Genomic DNA, 20,184 nt, shown 5'->3' on the forward strand with positions numbered 1-20,184 from the left:
CTCCGTAGATACATTCCCATCAACCTTATCAATCTCTCTCTAATATTTTGCAATGACTTTGGGTTTGGATAACTTGTTTGCCATGATGGATCTCAGAATATGGGCTTGCCTGAAGAAAGAGAATAAATCTTTAATATATTTCAGACCTCTTACCTCCCATGTATTGAAGGTTGTGCAAAAGAGTATAATCTTAATAGATGTGCTATCTGAAGTTGGTGTAGTTCTTTGAGATCTAATGTGAGGTCAGATGTTTTAAATTAAAATAGAGCATAGTTGCATGATTTCACAGACCCTAAATACTTACAATCTCTTTCTTTGGGGCTCCTGAATAAACAATGATACAGTCCCTGTGCATCAATAGCACAGTGACTGTATCATTAGTAAGCACTAGTAATGCAACGCAGTGTCTTACTTCAGTGATATGATGGTTAAATAACATATTTTCCTCACACCATATCTTAAAATTCTTAACAGCATTAATACTGTTGAATGGCTTTTAGGTTAGCGGGTCAGGGGAAAGGCAGGGTTTTCTCTGAAGAGGCTCTGACGCAAAGGATTTCTTTAATTGATGTATTCAACCAATCATTCAGTCATCCCCTGGGGCTCAATGAGTAATTGTGTTCTGAGAACCCCGTCTCCCAGGACACTGTCTTAGTCTGTAGTGGGAGAGTGCAGCAGAGAATATAAATCGGGTTTCCTGCCCAAACTCTCCAGGGCACAAAACATTGCTGTGGTCTTGCCTGGCATAAATGAAAGCTGCTCCCACCTGGTCAGTAGCAAGAAAATAGAGACGGCTTCTGACGGTACGCAGGATGGGTGCTGGCTGGGGGGCCGGCAGGGGCCACAGAGGCCTTTGCCTCCGGCCTCCAAAACTCCCAAGATTTAAAAAACGTGTAGGTGTCCTAGGTGGCACAGGGGCACCCATGGTAAAAATAAAAAGTGGCAGCTCATGCCAGCACCCAGGGTTGGTGCCAGATGAAGAGCTGGCAATGGCAAAATAATTGTTGGTGCTCCCACCAGCTACCAACATTTAAAAATCTTGAGGGTGCCCCATTGCACAGGGGCACCAACAGTAAAAATAAAGGTGACCGGCTCACGCAGGAAACCAGGGTGGGTGCTATCTGGAATGCCGGCAGTGAAAGTGGAAACCTTGGGACTTCCCCTGCAACCCCCATTATTTAAATAAGGTGTGGGCACCCCAGGTAGCACCGGAGCACCCAGGGTAACAATATAAATGACTCATTGCAGCATTTTTCACTGCTCTTGCCAGCAGCACCCCATAATGCCCTTCAAGGGCTCATGCATATATTTTCCCCCAATTTGTGGTATCTTAATCTGGCCAGGGGCATCATCAATATGTTACAAAGTGATGTTGGAGCTGCAGGTAGTGCAGCAGCTCCCCAGAAAATATTTTTACAATACAAATGTAATCCTCCTATTTCATCAAATGCATTAACTTTAAAACTCTCCAAGCTGGAGCTGCATGCTCTTTAGCTGGAGTGTGGGGACCTCTTAGTGGTGGTTCTTTGGTAGCATTTTTGGGACACAACAGTGTTAAAAACTCATGCAAAGTTTCAAAGTTGTTTGGATTAAAAATGCTTTATTTAAATATTTTTAAGAACATAATTATAATGAATTGTCAGTGTGTCTATGAGGATTACTTTGGAATTTGGTTATGGATAAATTACTGTATTACTTTTTGACAAAGACAAAACATCTTATTATTTATTCTGATATGTTGACCCCTTGATAAAGTAGTTTGGAAGAAAAATGCTTTATTTTTATTATTTTTGAGAAAATAATTATGAATACTTTGGAATGTGGCTATTGATAAATGATTGTGGCTACTTTATGACAAAGCCAAAAGGTGTGGTTTATATATATTGATGCGCTAAACCCCAAAAAGATTCACTTTTAGAGTTTGGACTCTTGATCCTTTGACACAGCAAGTAAGTCTGCTTTACTTGACAGCCTTTATACAGTTATGTTATGTAAAAAAAACTCAGAAACTCACTGAAAACAAATAATAAAGTGACATTAGTTATATAAATTACTTTACAATTAAAAAAAGACCTTGGAAACGCACTGAATAAAACAAAGGTTAAAGGGACCTTATACTTAGGTGAAAATATAAGTTACAATATACCATTTGAAACAAAAAAAAACAAATTCACCAGGAATGGCTTTCTCAAGTAATTACAACTTGTGTACTGAAGTAACAATAACTTGCTCCTTCACCATACAAATCTTTGACTCTCACATATTAAATCACTCACAACATGGTTAATGAATGCATTGATAACATTTCTAATGACATCATTGTTAAGAAAGTGTTGTGGGGTTTGCAAGGAGAACAGTAGCCCCCGAACAAAGTAAAAAAAAAAAAACACTGCAAATCTTCTGGGACATTGAATGAATGACTCCAAGAGAGCTCACCATGTTTTACAGCACTCCCAACTGGAGCTGTATTTTCCTGAACTGGAGCGGGCAACCCCTTGTGGTTGGTTCTATGTCAAAAAGACACACTCTTAAAGAAAGACAATATAAATCATTTATTGGTGTTACCATACACATTTTAGGATTTGAGGTGTGTTCTAAGATGATTTTAGTCTGAGAAATATTCTGACCCTCTGGTGGGATTTGATAAAGCATTTGTGAAAGAAAACAATTTTCTCATACTATCTTCCTCAGCCACGTGAGAATAAAATATCTGATACTCAGAGTAAAACATGCACTTCGAACACCGGCAACAGCCTCTCAGTTGATTTCCCAGTTTTCCACTGCAGCTTCCCACAGTGTTGTAATGAACAACCACAGGGTCTTTACAAAACTAAGGCACATCTGAACCGATTTTTATAGATTCAAAGCTTTAGGAGTTAAAGAATTTCCTTTACAAATGAACAAAGTGAGTAAGTTTCTTTTCTCAAAAAAATTGTGGTTAATGCTCTAGAACAGCCGTTATTAACATTTTGACTGTTGTGAACTCCCACTGAATCATTACTGGAATTCGGGGACCCCCACTGAGTCATTATTGGAAACCTGAGAACCTCAGCCCAAGCAATGTGTATGATTTGAACCTCAAAACAACACAGAAAAATACAAAAACCCGTATACATAACTATTTAATTTTATAAAACCATAGAAGAGGCCTCACAGGCTCCAAGGGGTCCCTGGACCACAGGATAAGAACCACTGATCTTGAAAGCTAAACTGAGGACACCTTTTCTACGATCCCGTAAATATCTTCTTCTTCCATTTCAGTAAAGCATTCTGACATGCAGAGCGAAACATGTACTTACAACAACATCCACAGTCTGTCAATTAACACTCTAGTAATGAACTACAGTTTCATCCAGTGATCTAATGAACAACTCAAGTGTTAACATTCTGTGTTGATGGCAACATTGTGGCATATCTGAAGCCATCGTGATGAAAATAAATCTGTGCAGCTGTCATCAATTATGTAATTTGGCATGTATTTAGTGATGAATTAATTTAAGATATCATGAATGATGAAATATGCGAGGTCATAAGCATTGCATGGTGGGAGTGCAAGTTATAGTTAGATCGTTAAGCTTTAACTAGTGCATCTCAGAGGTTTCCTTTTTTACTCATTATATTTTTCCTTATTTCAACACCAAATTTTACCGTCACTTTAACCTTTGTTTTTTCTGGGAAATATATGGAATGAGTAAGAAGGTCAAAGTGGTGAAATCATGAATACTTACAATTAATGCACTGATTCCTGCTCTTTCTCATTTCACCCTGGAAGTGCTAGGCACAGATTTTCTTTGGCTTTCTATTTACAGCAGTTACAAAGGCCACATGTATTGAATAGTGCATATAAAAGAAAACACTGATTAAAAAAGGAGCAATGTGGAACACTTGAAGAGCTAACACAGGAATTACATTACACATAAACAGAACCTGAAGTTTATTGGGATCACCATAAGTACCAAGTGAAGCCTAAATGCATGTGCAACAGCTACCTAAAGAGGAAACACCTCTCCAGGCCTCTAACTAACAAGCTGATGTGCCCTTAGTAGAGTGGACCTCGATACAGGTAGGTAGTGTAACCCCACCTTAGTCCTAAACCATGCATATAGCAGATTAAAGCCACGTATTAAGGGTAGGAATAGAAGGCTTGTTTTGCCCTAGTGACCGAAGCTGAAAGTAACAAAAAGTGAATTAGAATCTTGGAAAGAGGAAGTACGGTCCCCACATGAAGTATATCATTGGCTGATGAAGAGAGAACATAAGTAATGCAAGACAATATCCTGGTGAAAATGGTCACCAGAACGCATTTTAGGATAAAAATATAGCTACAAATGAAGAAGTATGAAACTAAAGAAAAGAAGTTGAACACTGTAGTGCCTAATTTCCCACAGCCTGTGATCAGACGTGATGGTGACTAAGAAGAGCACCTTGGATGATTACATAGTAACAGCCATCTCCTTGGAGACTTAAAAGGGACTCTTGCAAGCCTGGGAAGAAATATTGGTGTGGGAAGAAGGGGACAGGCAAACAGCTGTAGAAAAAGCCAAGGTGAAAATATGACATCCACCACCACTGCCCACAGATGTCTTGTCATGCAGAAGTACACCGGAGGATATGGGTCAAGGGACCTTCAAAAAAGTCGATCTGAGGTTGACAGAATAATGACAGATCTCTTGAAACAGTTTCACAATCAGAGAGAGAACTCGGGGTGGCTAATCCACTAAGGTGGAGGAGCGTCGCCTCACTACCTTTTTCCAGCACGGCAAAAAAGCAAATATAAAATGATAATAACGAGATTTATCATTATTTTATTTTTCTGTGCTGGGGCAGTTTTGTGGAGGGGGCTAGGCTGCACAGCGGGAGGAGTGGAGGTACCCTCCTAAGTGCCCATGAATGTTTGGCTGGCCCTCTGGGGCCGGCCAAACATTCATACGCACTTTGCATGTTCTCCACTCAGGCTGCTTTACAGCCTGGGTAGAGAACATGCCCAGGCTTCCATTCTCCATCTGAGTGCCAAACCACATTGCTCAGACCAATCACAGCATGGCATTGCAGCGCTGTGATTGGCTAAGAGGAGCCTGGGTGCTTACCAATCACAACTCTTCATTGCAGCATTGTGATTGGCTTAGAGGAGCCTATCCTGCTTCCTGCTCCAATAGAAACCAGGAAGAGGACAGAAAAGAGGCGTTGACTGGCTAGCTGGCCGGCTGGCAGGTAAGTGATTTTTTTTTTCGCCCCCCTCTTACCCACCCCACTGCTGATTCGCGGGAGCAGTTTCGATTGAAGAGTACTCATTATTCAATGAGCCTCCTCTCAAATTGTTCACCCGTGAAATGTAGCTCACAAAAAGGAATACCAGATAATTTTCTACCCAAAAACAGATTTAAGAGGATGCTGTCAACAGGGAGTGAGATTGTAACAACCGCACTCTGCCCTTGATTCTCATATGTCATGGGAACATGGGTGTCTTTTCTTATTAGCATCGCTTGACCTAACAAGGAGGAGGCACAGATCAGAAGGGCCTAGAGCATGTCTGAGAGTTTTCTCCAGTTTGCAAGTTTGAAAACTGGACAGCTTCCTTCGGTGTCGAGTGTCCATGTGCACTCTATATTCCTGAACTACTCCATAGCCTGTCTTGCCAATTCTGTTGTAATGTTAACTGGAGAGGTGGAATACATTGCTACTCCCCTGGAAAGATGGAGTGGGATTCACCACCACTCAAGGAATGTTTGGATATGCTGGACAATAGGAATCAGAGTCTCAAGTTCCAATGAAATTTATTGCCAGTGATACAGAACATTATGTATTAGAGGCTTCATTACAGTGTTCCCAAGGAACAACAAAAACTGATGCTGCCAATTCTCCCTCAGTCTATAGCCGGGATTGAAATGGGAGCTGAAGATCCTGTTGGTAACTATCAAGACCGAAGCTTCAGAATCCATAAAGGGGGAAGAAAATCTCTGCCAGTGGAGGTTTCAAAGAGGCATCCTATAAATTCTAGTTGCTGACATCACCCAACACTTGATTTTTCAATGTAGGTCAAGAGATTGCAGAAGGGCATAGAACTATTTGCCTCTTCATGAGCGATTACCACCAAGGGAGCCATCACTTTGGTAAAAGCACTGGGACAAGACTTCAGGCCGTACAGAAGGCATTGAAACTGGAAGAGTCCACTCGGTACAGAAAATCTCAGGAATTGTTGATGTGAAGGAAGAATAGGAAAGTGGAAATATGTGGATGTCAGAAAATCCCCAAGAGCTACAAAGGGAATGATTAGCTGGAGGGTGTCTATTTTAAAATAAGTGAACCTATAAATGTACTTCCTTTGGACTAAACTCTCCCACCCCTGGAACAGGGAAGAGTAGATTCCCGTCAGGAGGAATTATAATCACAGCATTCTTGTGGCTAAGATCTTGAAGATTAAAGTTAAAAAAAACACATGCACTTCAAAAGGTTTCCTGGCCAAGGAGTGAGTCTGAAAATCACCAAAGAAGGTGCAGAGGAGAATTCAATGGTTAATCCACACTGAATGATGTCTGCCACCAATTGATGTGAGAAGCCCTAAAACCATATGTTAAGGAAGAATTGTAGCCTACTCCCTATGGAGATGGAAGGGCAGTCTAAGAGGATAGTTCAATACAAGTATATTCTGGAGCACAGTGTGTCAAATCATGATGGAGTAAAGCATCAAAAGGAATAGTCACTCAACATCAACTTTTACCTCTGAAGGGGCACTCACTGGCTACAGCATATCGTACGCAAGGCACTTGAGTGATGGTTTAAACCAGTTTGAAGTAGAAAGTAGAGAATGAAAATAGATATCCTATTCTCAGTACTCTGTGGCCTGTTGAGCCAGTTCCTTCAATTGGCAACCTTCGAGATGCTGTCCAAAGTTAAGCAACGTAAGTGTTACTTTTCCTATGGAGGTAAGTAATTATCTGGCCTCTAAGACACGGGAAATTACAGAGGCAGATTAAAGTTTAATATCATTCAAAAATATGATATGCAGGTTCTCTGCAATTTGGTTCAATCAGGTTCTCCTTTAGATTCTGCACTACTTCTGCATTAGTTCCTCAATCCTTGAAGCATGCTGTGATCATTCCTCTCTTAAACAAAGCACTGTTAGATCCCATGATACCAGAAAATTATTTTCCGGTCCCATTGCTATCATTCTACACCAGATAGTGGTAAGGCATGTGAATGAAGATCTCTCCAACTTTCTGGAAGTGAACAAGCTTTTACACTGGTCTCAATCAGGTGTTCATCCATCCTATGGCAGAGAATTTCCCCTACTTTCAGCTTCAGAGAATCTGAGTTTAATTCTATATAGAGGGTCTGCAGCAGATTTTCAGCTCAACCTGAGCATGATCTTAATATGGTATCCCACATCATTATTGTCTTAAGAAGACTACTTGAGTGTGGGATCTGCAATGAGACTTTGTTCTAGCTAGCCTCTTATCTTCAAGATAGATGATTTCAAGTTGGTATGAAACATTGTTGCTCCAAAATTCTACCACTGTCTCAACGACGTCCTCAGGACTTATCTTTGAGCCCCACACTTTTCATTGTGTAAAACGCCCCCTGTAGGACTTTATAGAAGTGTTTGGATTCAGTCTATTTGCCTATGCTGACGACACACTTGATCATCCAAAATCCAAGTAAGAGAGCCTCTTAGTTGAATCTCTGTCTTACCGATCTGGCTAAGTGGTGGAACGGCAGTTATTTGAAGCTAAATGGGGACAAATTATTTGGCACCTGATTGGTGGCAGGACTCCCTGGCCCTTTTCCTCATCCAAAGCCAAAGTTAAAAACTTAAGACTCTGTTTGGACCAAAGCCTCACCTATGGTGACCAAATCAAATTGCTGGCAGCCAGGTGCTTTGGGACACTAAGATGTCTGAAGAAACTAATATGGATCTTAAGCCTTTTGGCTCAGGAAACTAGGGGCCAGGCCTTGGTAACTTCTTGTTTGGCCTATAGTATTGTACTGGATTTGGACTTCTCTTAGACGCAGCTAAAATATTTACAAATTATTCAAAACTCAGCAGCCCGTCTGCTTCTAAATAGTCTCGGACAGTAAGGTAAGGACAGGTCTTTAAGAACTTAATTGCCTACCAATAGGCAAGCAGATCCAATTTAAAGCTGTGTGCTACTCATACTTTAACACCAGCCAATGCTATCTTCAAAGGTTAATAAAACCCTATATTCCTTCAAGACCCCTGTGGTCTTGTGAGTCTCTGTTGCCAGTGGTTTCCTGGATTCACAAGGCAAGAATTGGGGGCTGCACCTCTTGATATCTTGCATCAAAGATCTGGAATAGTATGCCGCTCATTTTGCAGAAAATCCTTCTGAAGCAGTTCGAAGAAAACAAATGAAAACATGGATTTTTTTAATGTAATCCGCTACATTTCAGTAAACTTTTCAATCAGTGTAGCCCTCATACAATACAATCAGAGCACTGGGAAGTTTCATTGGAAGTAGCCATGCTTGTTACAAATCATACAATCATAATCCGTCATAATGTCAATTAATAAGGTGCAATCAGATCTATGTTCTAGAGCCCCCAGGAGGGTTTGAAAGTACTTAATCAGAGGTTATGCAGAGTAAGCTGTGTAGTTCTAGGCACAGAAAAAGTAAATAGCAGCTACATGTTCACATTTAAGTGTGTGTTTGAATCTCTTGTTGGTGAAGTTAGAAGGGGATCCAAGCTCTGAAGTTATGATTGAACATCCCGCAAAGCAAGGAAGGAGATATGCAATGGAGCACTATGTATAACATCAGGCAGGTACAGGTCAAAGACATTGGAAATCAAGAGCCTCATTTACAAAACCAAAATGTAGCATGACACCGCAAGCCATTTAGGTGGGCCGAGCTGTGTCATTTTAAAGGCACAGGGATGTATCGTATTAACAACAATACAAGGCATCCGTGTGCTTTCCCCCGCGTTGGCAGCCAATTGGCTTCCATATGCCAGTACAGGCACCCATGCATCATACTGCAATGGTGCCTGTGTTGAGGGGATGATTGTTTTGTGCAGGAAGTGACACCTTTCTGCACAAGAGCAATCATTGATGGCATTTTCCTCTTTCTATGCTTGCTGCAGAATGTAGCACGCATAGAATGAGGAAAAAAACAGAAGGACACACATAGCAACACCCATGGAACGCACCTTTCAAGCAGAGTAATGAGTGAAATGGCTCATATTTACAGGGGCATGAAAGGTCACTCAGGGTGACTTCACGTGGCCTTGTAACTATGGACAGGCACAATGTGCCACTTGGGCGCCAAATAAAGAGACGGAACGGCGGCGCAATGGCCTTGTAAATGAGGCCTCAAGAGTCTTGGGTAGAAAGCAATAAAGATCAGGAAAACTGATATTGGACCATAGAAGAGCCAAAACTTCTATTTGTATCCCCCTCTTAAGTAAGGGGTGTCATCCTTCACACAACAGAAATATTGTCTTCTCCCCTGGATTCAATCCTAGAAACATATTTTATGTTGTTGCCTCTAGGTAAAATAAAATCTGCTGCAGTATCTGACACAGCAGGAAAATCAACACAGGAGTAGCAGGAATAGTAGGAAGTTAGTTTTAGCAAGGGTGTTGCCCTGCTCTCTTCAATTAAGTAAAGTGCCAAAGGATCAATAGATACAGGTTTGATGGGACTCCTGGAATTACAAATACCAAGAAGTAAAGGAGAGGAAGGCCTGGCATGTCTTTGATTTTGGTCAAGGGAGGGAGGATGATCTCATGAAAAGAGTTATCATTTATTTTCATTTCATTAGTCTTTATTATCGATGCATTTCATCATAAAAGACATTTACAGAGCATTAAAAGATAAAAATACATATTTTAAAAAACACGATTTTAAAAAGAAACATGAACAAAGTGCTTAAAAATGGACCAATGTCTTAATGCCTCTTGTTTCTAATAAACCAAACCCAGGCCAAGAACTTAGCAACAGCAATAGCAACATATTCACTAGGCTCAAATCTCAACATTTCTAGAGCTTCTGACCCTTGTCTAGTGCCCAATGTTCGACATAAAGGCTTGAGCCATTTAGCTCGGGGTGCAGCATAGGCAGGGCATGCAAAGAAAATATGACCAACAGAATCAATACAGTCAGGGCAACTTTTACATGAGTCACTAGACATACCCTTCCACTTTTTGGTGAAAGAGTTAGTCTGAAGTGTGCCTACCCTAAATTGATGATAAAGTTTCCTGTCACAAGGTCTGGTGATGGTATCCCAGTAAACTTCGAGGAATGGGGTTCTTTTTTGGGCCAGGAACCTTCCTGTCAAGGACTCTGCAGTAACTGAATTGATATGTTTCTGCTGCACCATAGACCAGTAGAGACTCTTGAATTCTTTCTTAGAGGGAAAGGGGTTGTTAACCGGGTCGGTCCATAAATTGACCAACCCCATGGAATTCAGGAGCTGCTTGGTCTGTTTGAACCAAGGAATGTTGCCAGCCCCCAGAATAGAGCGCACATCAAGGAAGGCCTTTGCATAGAGGTCCAGCTCAGGGACTGTCCATAAACGCCTCCAAAAGGCCAGTGGCTTAAACCTCGCAATATCTTCAAACGAATGACAGCCAAGGTCCAGCAGGAGGGGTTTAACTGGGGTAGAACATGGAAGGCCCGTAAGTAATCTAAAAAATTTGTATTGTGCCTTAACCAAAGGAGAAAGATCTGCAAAGCCCCAGAGTTCAGCACCATAGAGGATCGCAGAGTTTATCCTCGCATTAAAGATTTTGATGGGGGGGCCTATCATTCTCGACTTGGATTGCTTATGTTCTTTAACTAGGCAACCAGAAAGCTGGGCAAATTTTAGAGATAGAACATCAATTTGCGGCCTGCAGTCCAACTTATTTTCAAAAACTACCCCTAGATAGGTCATAACGTGTGTACGCTCAAGCAAAGCTTTGTCCATAAAAACATGTCCCTTTATGCCTCTCCCTTTATTAAAAACCATATATTTGGTTTTGGACACGTTGACTGCCAGGTCAAAATCAGAACAGAAATGCGTAAAGACATTAAGTGCCGCCTGTAGTCCAGATAGGGTCTGAGAGAGAAGTAGGGTGTCATCAGCGAACATAAGGAGTGGGATTTTAATACCTCCAAGCGTAGGAGCGTCCGTCGATGTGTTGGAGTAGTACTTAACAACACTGTTGATAAACAATAAAAACAAAGTGGGAGCAAGGACGCACCCCTGCCTGACACCCCGATTGACCCTGAACCGACCAGTAACCTGGCCCTGTTTTCCCCAGCGGACTTGTGCGTAGTTATTGTCATGGAGCCTAATGATGATATTCAGAAGATCTGGAGGAAGCCCTAGCTCCGCCAATAAGCTCCAAAGTTTAGTTCTATTGACTAGGTCAAATGCTGACCGGAGATCTACAAAGGCAGCATATAAAGTACCGCCACACAAATAGACCGTTTTCCAGACAATCAGTTGGAATTTGAATGCCTGGTCGATGGTACTAGTACACGGTCTGAAACCGGCTTGGAGAGGAGAGATGATATCCTCCTGCTCAATCCAAGCCTGGATTCGTGCCAAGATCATTCTAGCGATAATTTTCTGAACCGAGTCAATAAGACTAATTGGGCGGTAGTTCCCCGGGCATGAACGATCACTTTTTTTGAAAATGGGGAGAATCTCAATTTAGAAGTGTGTTTGCCACAATGATCACAGGAAGCCTTGGTGAAACAAAGTAAACACATATCACAACACCTTACATTTCAGAGTATCCGTATCTGTGAAGCATCATGTCCCTTCACACAGATGCTTCAACTGAAAAATCATGGCAGACAGGTTGCCCAATCTTCTGATTTACCTATGGTGTGCTGGTTTGCATGAATTCTCGTGTATATTGAAAGAGGTGAATCAAAAAACAAGTCCTACCCTCTTCAATTTCAGACTATGATATTGCTGTGACTTCCTGCAACAGATTACAGCCAACGAGAATTCATAATCAGAGGGGATCAGAAGTCAGAGTAGCCAAAGTCATCATGAGATATCTATCAACAGAAGACTGACGCTGGCCCTAAAACTCCAGGGAAGAGATCAGCTGGGCAGATTCCCCATGCCTAGCAGTAGCCAAGATTAAATGGATTTCCGATGGATACAAAAGAGAGTGAAAGAGAGATCTCATCCCAGGGCAGGTGCTGAACCGCATCCACAAACTTGCCTCCCAGGGAGACAGGAAAAACCCAGGACTTATGTAGGCGATATATCTCTCCTCTTCCCCTTTCTCCAGAGGAGGAATTGGAAACACTGTAGATGGAGTTTTCTGGTTTCTTTTTCGGGTGTGGGTAACTTGTCCTAGATAAGGACAGAGACGAGGAAGAGGGCTGAAGTGGTAGTGCAAAGTTTTCACAAGTCCAATGAAATCTTGGCACTGAAACATTGATGTAATTTTTTGTTGGTTAAAATGCATGTCCAACACCCCAACAACATCAATCTTTTGAAAGGTAGCTTGGGCAGAATGAACAAATCATATTTCTGGATGCTGGTAATATTTAATATTTACCATGGATAGGGCAAAATGTATGTGACACCTACAAAACAAGCAAGGATTAAACTGTTTTGTAAATTATATAATTTGAAGGACTGAAATTCCAATGGAATACTTATTTGCTACCTAACACCTACTTTTATATCACAGAGCAATTCCATGTGTTAATCCACAAATTTTAATATCTCATAATCAATCAGCGTGATATTGTAGAAGACTATTTAAAACAAAGCAATGTCAGGCCATTCCATGTTTACATTATATCAAATTATCCCTAGAAGAATTGGAGCAGGCACATTTAAGGGCAAACATAGGAAACGTTGCCAGTCTTACCAAGGCACAGATTAAGTCAAAGTTCTTAGACTCCAAGGAAAAGCTAAGAATGGAGAAAGCCATTGACACGCTAACAGTCCAACAGTACATAGCTCTTTCCACATGCTCTTGCATGGAGCCCTATCTTTTGTGGACTAGAACTCCACAATATAGATTTTACCATTCATGTTTTCGTATGAATATGATTAATTATTTAGGGTGGTTGCCGACCACGGGTTCGCGGTTTGCCTTCTTGCCACCTTGTCACTGTGACTGCATTTTCTACCAAATTACTAAGCACTTTATATTATTCTGCCCTCTCTACGTAGCCTATAGATCCCGATTCTTATGACCAATCCTTAAAGAGAAGTTTTTTTAACTTGCATCTTGAAGGTCTGACATTTGTGCAGCACTTAGAGTCCCCAGTGACCTGTATCAATGTTTAACATTTCATAATTCAGGGCCTGAGACTGTGAAAAAGATACCCATAGTGAAGTTAAATTGGCTTTGTGAGGCCTCATGATTTGTTTTGATCTGATGTTTAATTGTATTTTTACTGTTATTTTATTATGTATTGCTGTGCCAGAGAAACACTTTTGTATAATCAATTTATACTGGCCATGTGAGATTTTATGATTTTAACTGATATTTGTTAGCATGTCTTAAGTTTTTATACTCCTCTGTATATAAATTGCCTTTTCTCTGAGCTTTTATGGTCATATATTCGAACGAATAACACCAAAATAAGTGTTCACCGCAACCCAGAAGTAAACTCTATGGATCTGTATGAACTGTCATCACCGTTCTTCATACAAACTCATTGAAAAGTTTGTTGTGTGTCCCTGATTTTATGGTGCCTACAACAAACTTTTGAACGTTTTATATTTTTCATAAACTGTTAGAAATTGGGTTCCTGGTTGATTAAGGTGTGAGCCCTGGTCAAGGAGCAACCAATATTCTAGTCAGGATAAACCCCAAGCAAACCCCAAATTAATTTGTGCTCACCACCTGGTAGCTTGGCACAGAGCAGTCAGGCTTAACTTAGAGGCAATGTGTAAGGTATTTGTGCAACACTTCAAACAGTGAAACACCACATAAAAGGTAGAATTTAATAAATACAACACGACCAAAACAGCAAAAATCCAATCAGTAGAACCAGAGTTATGATTTTTTTAAGAATAAACTGCACTACAGTGACTAAAAGCCGAAAGTGCCAACCACGGCTATCTGCTAGCGCTGGACCAGATCAAAGTCAAATGTTCAGTGTGATGGACTATGGGTCAGAAACAGTCCCAGATTAGTCCAGCTAAAGATTTACCTTCTCAAGTTCTGTGCAATGAGTCGCGTGGATCAAGGAGAGTGTCGTGGATGGGCAGGCTGTTGCTTCGCGCTGAAGGTCCCCTGCGAGCGGTTGATGCTGCTGTGCGAAGAGATAGGCTGGTGGTGGCTCATGCTGATTTTCGGTGCAAGCGGCATGGTTCTGATGTGGTCATGAAGAGCCCAAAAGCTTGGATTTAAGAGCTCAAGAGCCACACCAAGGGTCCATGACCTGAGAGTCACCACTTGGGGGTCAGGAACTAATTGAAGACTGGTCCAGGAGCTGTTGGGGAACCTTTTACGTCTCTGAAACTCAGATCAGGAGCCCAGCAGACTAGCCCTTTGAGTCACTCTGGGGCCCTGGGTTCAATATAAATTTGCATGTCTAGTTCTTCTTCCCCAGGCAAGAGGGCACCAGGCAGCAGGTCAGCACAGCACGGCAGAAGCTCCTTCTGAATAGCAGTCCAGCAGAGTGACAATCATTTCAGAAGCACAGCAGTCCTTCTTCTTGGCAGAGTATTTACAGGTCCAGAAGTGTACTGAAGTGATAGCGTCGGAGGTCCTTCTTTTACACACTGGTGCCCTGGTTCTAGAAGGTGTGAGAAGATTCTAGACAGTGGCTTTGAAGTGCATGAAATTTCCTGCCTTCCCTGCCGAGGCTCCGAAATGGCCAAAGCTACAATGCAGGGTCATTAGGCCCTTTGTGTGGTGACAGAACACAGCCTATTCACGTGTAAGTGGGGCTGTTCTCAGCTCCGCCCCCATCCTGCCAGCAGACCGCCCATCAAGGCACACCTAATCCCTCTATTGTGAGGCTACCTGGGAGTACTTCACAAAGTCTAACGGTCAGTTACACCCAGTCAACTGACCCAGGCCAGGCTATAGGCACAAAAGGGCTAAGGGCAGAAAAACACCAACTTTCTAAACATTATCACGTAATGGTGCCTACAAGGGATGTATTTAGAAGTATATTTTGATAGAATTCTATAATTTCTTGTGAGATGTCCAATCATGACATTGAGAAACCAATTCACATCGCACTAGTCTTTATTGCTAAAGAAAGAAATTAATGAACACAACCCATACGCCCAAGGAAACACTTTCTAGGTCCCAAGAAAATTATTGTGTCCAGTGTGACCCGCTTGGCATATCTGATCTCTACCCCATTGCTGTCCATCTGAAATTGAAACCCAGTCCCAGTAAACCACAAACTGTCACTTTTATTTGATTCTATGTATTTACTTGGTGCATTTTTCTTTAAAACTTTAAAACCATCATTTGTTCACCTTATCTAATTTTGGTTATTATTCTGCCTTTTTGCCTTTCGAAATATTCTCAATTTTTGTAAATTGGTGTGATGACTTTATTGTGGTGTGTTTTAACTTTAATGTAGTTTTGTACAGTCTGTACTTAACATGCATTTCCCAGGGAACTTGCCTGCTGCTTGTGCCGTTGCTTCCAGGATTTGGGAAGAGCTTCTCTTAGAATGGGGTTCTAATCTAACCAGGGTGTGTTTATTTGTTTAGAAAGAGTCAACTCCTCCCAAATTTCTGATGCATGCAACTAATACTGACTATTCGTGCAGTATGTTGTCTCCCACTGATTGCTGGATATCATGTTGTGCATGTTGACTGTGTCTAACCACACTGAACAAGGTTTATGTTTATGTCTGTGATATTTGTATCAGTCAATGTGAAGCTCCACCAACCCTCTCTGCTGTGAGGCTGACCACACAAAAAGTATCTTCAGACTTCTTTGTCCTGCTCTCATACAATGATTGCATGAGCACCATATACTCCTATGTCAGCACACTGATCTCTTTCATTTATGACACTAGAGTTTATGCCCTGCCCATCCCACGCTACCCATGAGGGTCAAACACATTCTATGATAGGTTCAATTTCGCGTGATCTTCACCATCAGTGTCTCTTTCCTGAATGAAACTTTGCTCTCTAAGTGATAAGTCCCTTAGCCTGTAATCTCCACATGCTAAGTCAAAGCATGAGAAAATTCCACCTCAAAGGTAATGTGTGAACTTCCTTCAACATATAATGCATCTGTGTCTACCAGTTGTTTGCTATGCATCAATGGTATACATCCCAGCTGAGGTATGCCGCTCATTGGCACCTGGGAAGCCATGTTGTCATGCTCATGATACTATCACAAATGCTTGCAGGAAAACGGTTGACATAGAGACTCATGTGCCACTATGGCGCGCAGGTTTTGCACCAGTGCCTTGAGGCTGTTGCCACACAGAAAGTACTATGCGCAATCAGACAACAGGAAGGGAAGTTTCTTTTGGAAGGTGTGTTGTAAAAATATAATAAAAATGCCTCTCAACTGCAGTGCATGAAGTCTTCACTGTTCATGTAGTGCAATAGACGCACGCTTTAGGCAGACAAACACAAGTTCTGGTAATCAAGATACTGTAAAGAGGAAGCTAGCCTGTCTCTATTACACTTACTAACTCTTTTTGTTTGATTACATAACTGCCAGAACTTAAAAAAGCACAAAATGCATTCTCCAAGAGATTGTCGGTTTAGTGAACAATGCAATGCATGGCAGAAATGTACAAGGCACATAAGTTTTCCTCAAGAACAGTCCCTTCCCCTAAACAATTATGACATTTATTTGCCATTCCAGAAAAGTATTTATCCCTGTACTTAAAAGAAATAATTTTTCATCTGTTCAGTATGTCAATGGATATACCACAAAAAGCTATCTTTCATGCAGGAGAAAATGGCAGGAAGAAATGATGTCTGGTGCCCTCAGAGAACATAAGTTGGTATTATTTAATTACATTGAGTAATGTGTGAATCGGACTCTCTGCATGTTGGAGTGGGTTCTCAGTGTTGGCTTCAGATTTGTTTTATTGCCTCTAGAATTGCCAATACATGTTGTTTATTTTTCAGAAACACAAGATTAGAGATTTCTCCCTGGAGTACAGCTATGTAGTACCTACCTTCTTAGTTGTCGTCACAAAAACATATACATATCTCTAAGAGTTTCTCTATAGAGCAGATGGTGAAGAATGTTTTTACCACTTGTCATTCTTACTTTGTCATACATAAATAATGAAACCATTACTGAAGGCAAAAATCTGGTAAACTGTCAATGCATTGTAATAGTAATTATCATACTTATTTGGAATTCTATAAGCTGGTTTGTCTCTTGGCACTAAACCTAGGGGTCAACCTAGGGGTAAACCTTTCTAGCATAGGATTTTCAGCACGAAACCCTATGCCTATACAGTTCTACTTAAATATTTCGCGCGTTGGATGTGTGCTGAACATTGATCAACTCATGCAATGAGTGAAATGTGAGGGGAAATACAAACATGTCTCCTACCTTGCACTTGCCTCATGAAGGAAGGCGTTATTACTTTACGCAAATCTTTGCCTAACAATGTTTAGTTTGGTTTGTGTTGCAATCCGCCGATTTTAATGGCTAAAAAAAAAAAATCAGCTCGCTATCTGTAGTTAATTGAGATATCCTCAGAAAATCGTGTGGTATTATATTTACTGGTCTCCTCAAGAGCGTTAAGTACACATTTGCCTCTTGAGTGGTCGTTACAAAGGTTTTTTCTAAACAGCGCTTTTCATTAAAAAGAGGCTAAAAAACGCACTGCGCGGCTTGCTCGCTCAGCCGCGCGCCCCTTGATGCCTCTGTTCCGTCGCGCGCGCACTGCTTCACGCAGCCACATCTGAGGCCATCTGAAGAGATTTGTCGCTCCTTGCTCGTAGACACTTCTGTAAGGTCAAGCTTTTTATCCTCCTCATCAGTCAGCGACGCCACACTCCCGCTGCCACCAAAGACACTCCTCGTGCCTATTAGTGGCTCAGAAGTACTTCCAAGAGCTCTTTGATAAATCACGGGGAGTGTTTTTTCCAGCCACTGGATTCCAGTAGCCGCCGCAGCCTTTTCCCATCTCCCTGGGCGCCTGCTCCCGCCTGCCTCACTTTACCACCACGCAGTCCATTCCACTTGAGCCGAGGAGCCTATTTCACATTTATTTGCACTTGATGAACAGTGTAAGGCTACTTAGCCTCCAGACAGTAAATGGGTTGAAAAAAGGGAACACTAAAAAAATATTAGGCAAGAATTAAGCCTAAATATTTTCCGGGGCAACCACCTCACCATTGAAAACATTATAAATAAACTATGCGTTTTCTAAACGCCGCTACTGCCGGGGAAGAGAGAAATACAATGTAGTGTGCAAAGTCCATGAATGCTACCGTCATTCAGTGTGTGTCTTCTTAAAAAACGGGTTTCTGACATTATTTTCTTTTTGTAACCTGAACAAATGTGTTAATTCCACACGAAATCCCTAATGACTTAAGGAAACGGAGAGCTAGGAAACCTCACTGTGTATTCAGGAAATGTGACACCAAAGTGGAATATTTTTTTAAATGCTTACTTTTAAAATAAAGGTCGATGATGCTGGTATGGCCCACGTAAATATGGCTGAAAATCTAAATACTGCACTTTTACCAAATGAACATATTTGTCAGTTGTAAGTTGGAACTGTTGTAATAATCACGTTCAAAATGTTTGCAACATAACCAATTGTAACATGTATGTGCACAAAATAGAGTGGATGGCCCATTGTAGACTTATATTGCCATCTGTGATTTATTTATTTAATGTTTGCACCATCAATATCAGCTATGAAATTCTGGGACTTAGAGAAAATGAGCTAGAATCTGAGGTCGTGGATTTGGCTTTGTTTGTTTGATGAAGCACATTTATATATTTCAGATGGGGACCGAAGCACCGTTTTTTAATCGGAAGGGCACCCAGACCAAGCTAGTGCTTGTACATTCCCAGAGAGACATTGCCTTATTTGTATTGGTGCTTGTTGCACACAAATGAGAACCTGGTTGGCCACTGGCATGATCCTATTAAATAGCATACAAAGAGATTACCATAGCTTCTCTGCGCAACACAAAAACATAGACACCAGTATGTTGGAGTGCATTTGTGAGGTTAACCTCTCTTCTTCCCAGAGAGAGCTCTGGAAATATCCACAAAGTAAGCACTACTCATCCAAAAGCCAGGTCTCAAGTATATCCCCACTCCACAGATCACTGGGAGAAGCTGCCTTTTGTGTGTGTGCAATCGTGCAGGATGCAGGTTTACTGTTAATGTAATTCATCATACAAAACGAATGCAATTCGTCATCCAAGACTAATGTATAATTGTTTTATTTCATCATAAAAAGCCTTAAACTTGTGCTTTGATGTTTTACTATTAAACATCCACAAATAACCCACACCATTTCTTTTGAGCTATGCTGCATGTGTGGAACTGCGTCAATCAGCCAATAAAATCTCCTAAAGAGTTACAGAGTTGGTCCAAAAATGTATACCATTGTTGTATTTCTAATGTACAATATACACATTCATATATATTTCACAGTAAGTCTATATATGTATTCAATGATAAAACCAAAGGTTACAGGGACGTTATAGTTAGGCTCAGGTTTCAATCGCACAAAACCAGTGAAATTCAACAGTTATAGTTAGCTGAGCTAACTATAACTAGCACCCCCTCCTGTTACCTCCAGTAAGTCCCACACAGTGGAATTGCTGAGAGGTCTTCGGAAGCCATGCCTACTTTCTCCACCACTCTGCAAACATGCCTGATAGCGCACTCATGGTTGGGGGATGGAGTTCCCTTGGCTCCAGAGGGTCTTTGGGGGCCAACAAGCCCTCCTGTTACTTCCAGTAAGTCCAACACAGCCTGATTGCTGAGAGGATTTTGGAGGCCACATCCCCTTTCTCTATCACTCTGCAAATGCACCTCTTGGTGCCCTGCTGGTTGGAGGATGAAGTCCACTTGGCTCCAGAAGGTCCTTGGGGGCCAGCTACCCCTCCTGTTACATCCAGTAAGTCCCACACAGATGAATTGTTGTGAGGTTGTTGGAGGCCATGCCCCCTTTCTTCACCACTCTGCAAATGCACCTCCTTGCTCACTACTGGTTGGGGGAAGAAGTCCACTTTAGTCCTGAGGCCCTCAGGAGGCAATGGGATGCCATCCCCCCCC

This window comes from Triturus cristatus, chromosome 12, assembly GCF_964204655.1.
Source record: "Triturus cristatus chromosome 12, aTriCri1.1, whole genome shotgun sequence".
NCBI classification, from domain to species: Eukaryota; Metazoa; Chordata; class Amphibia; order Caudata; family Salamandridae; genus Triturus; species Triturus cristatus.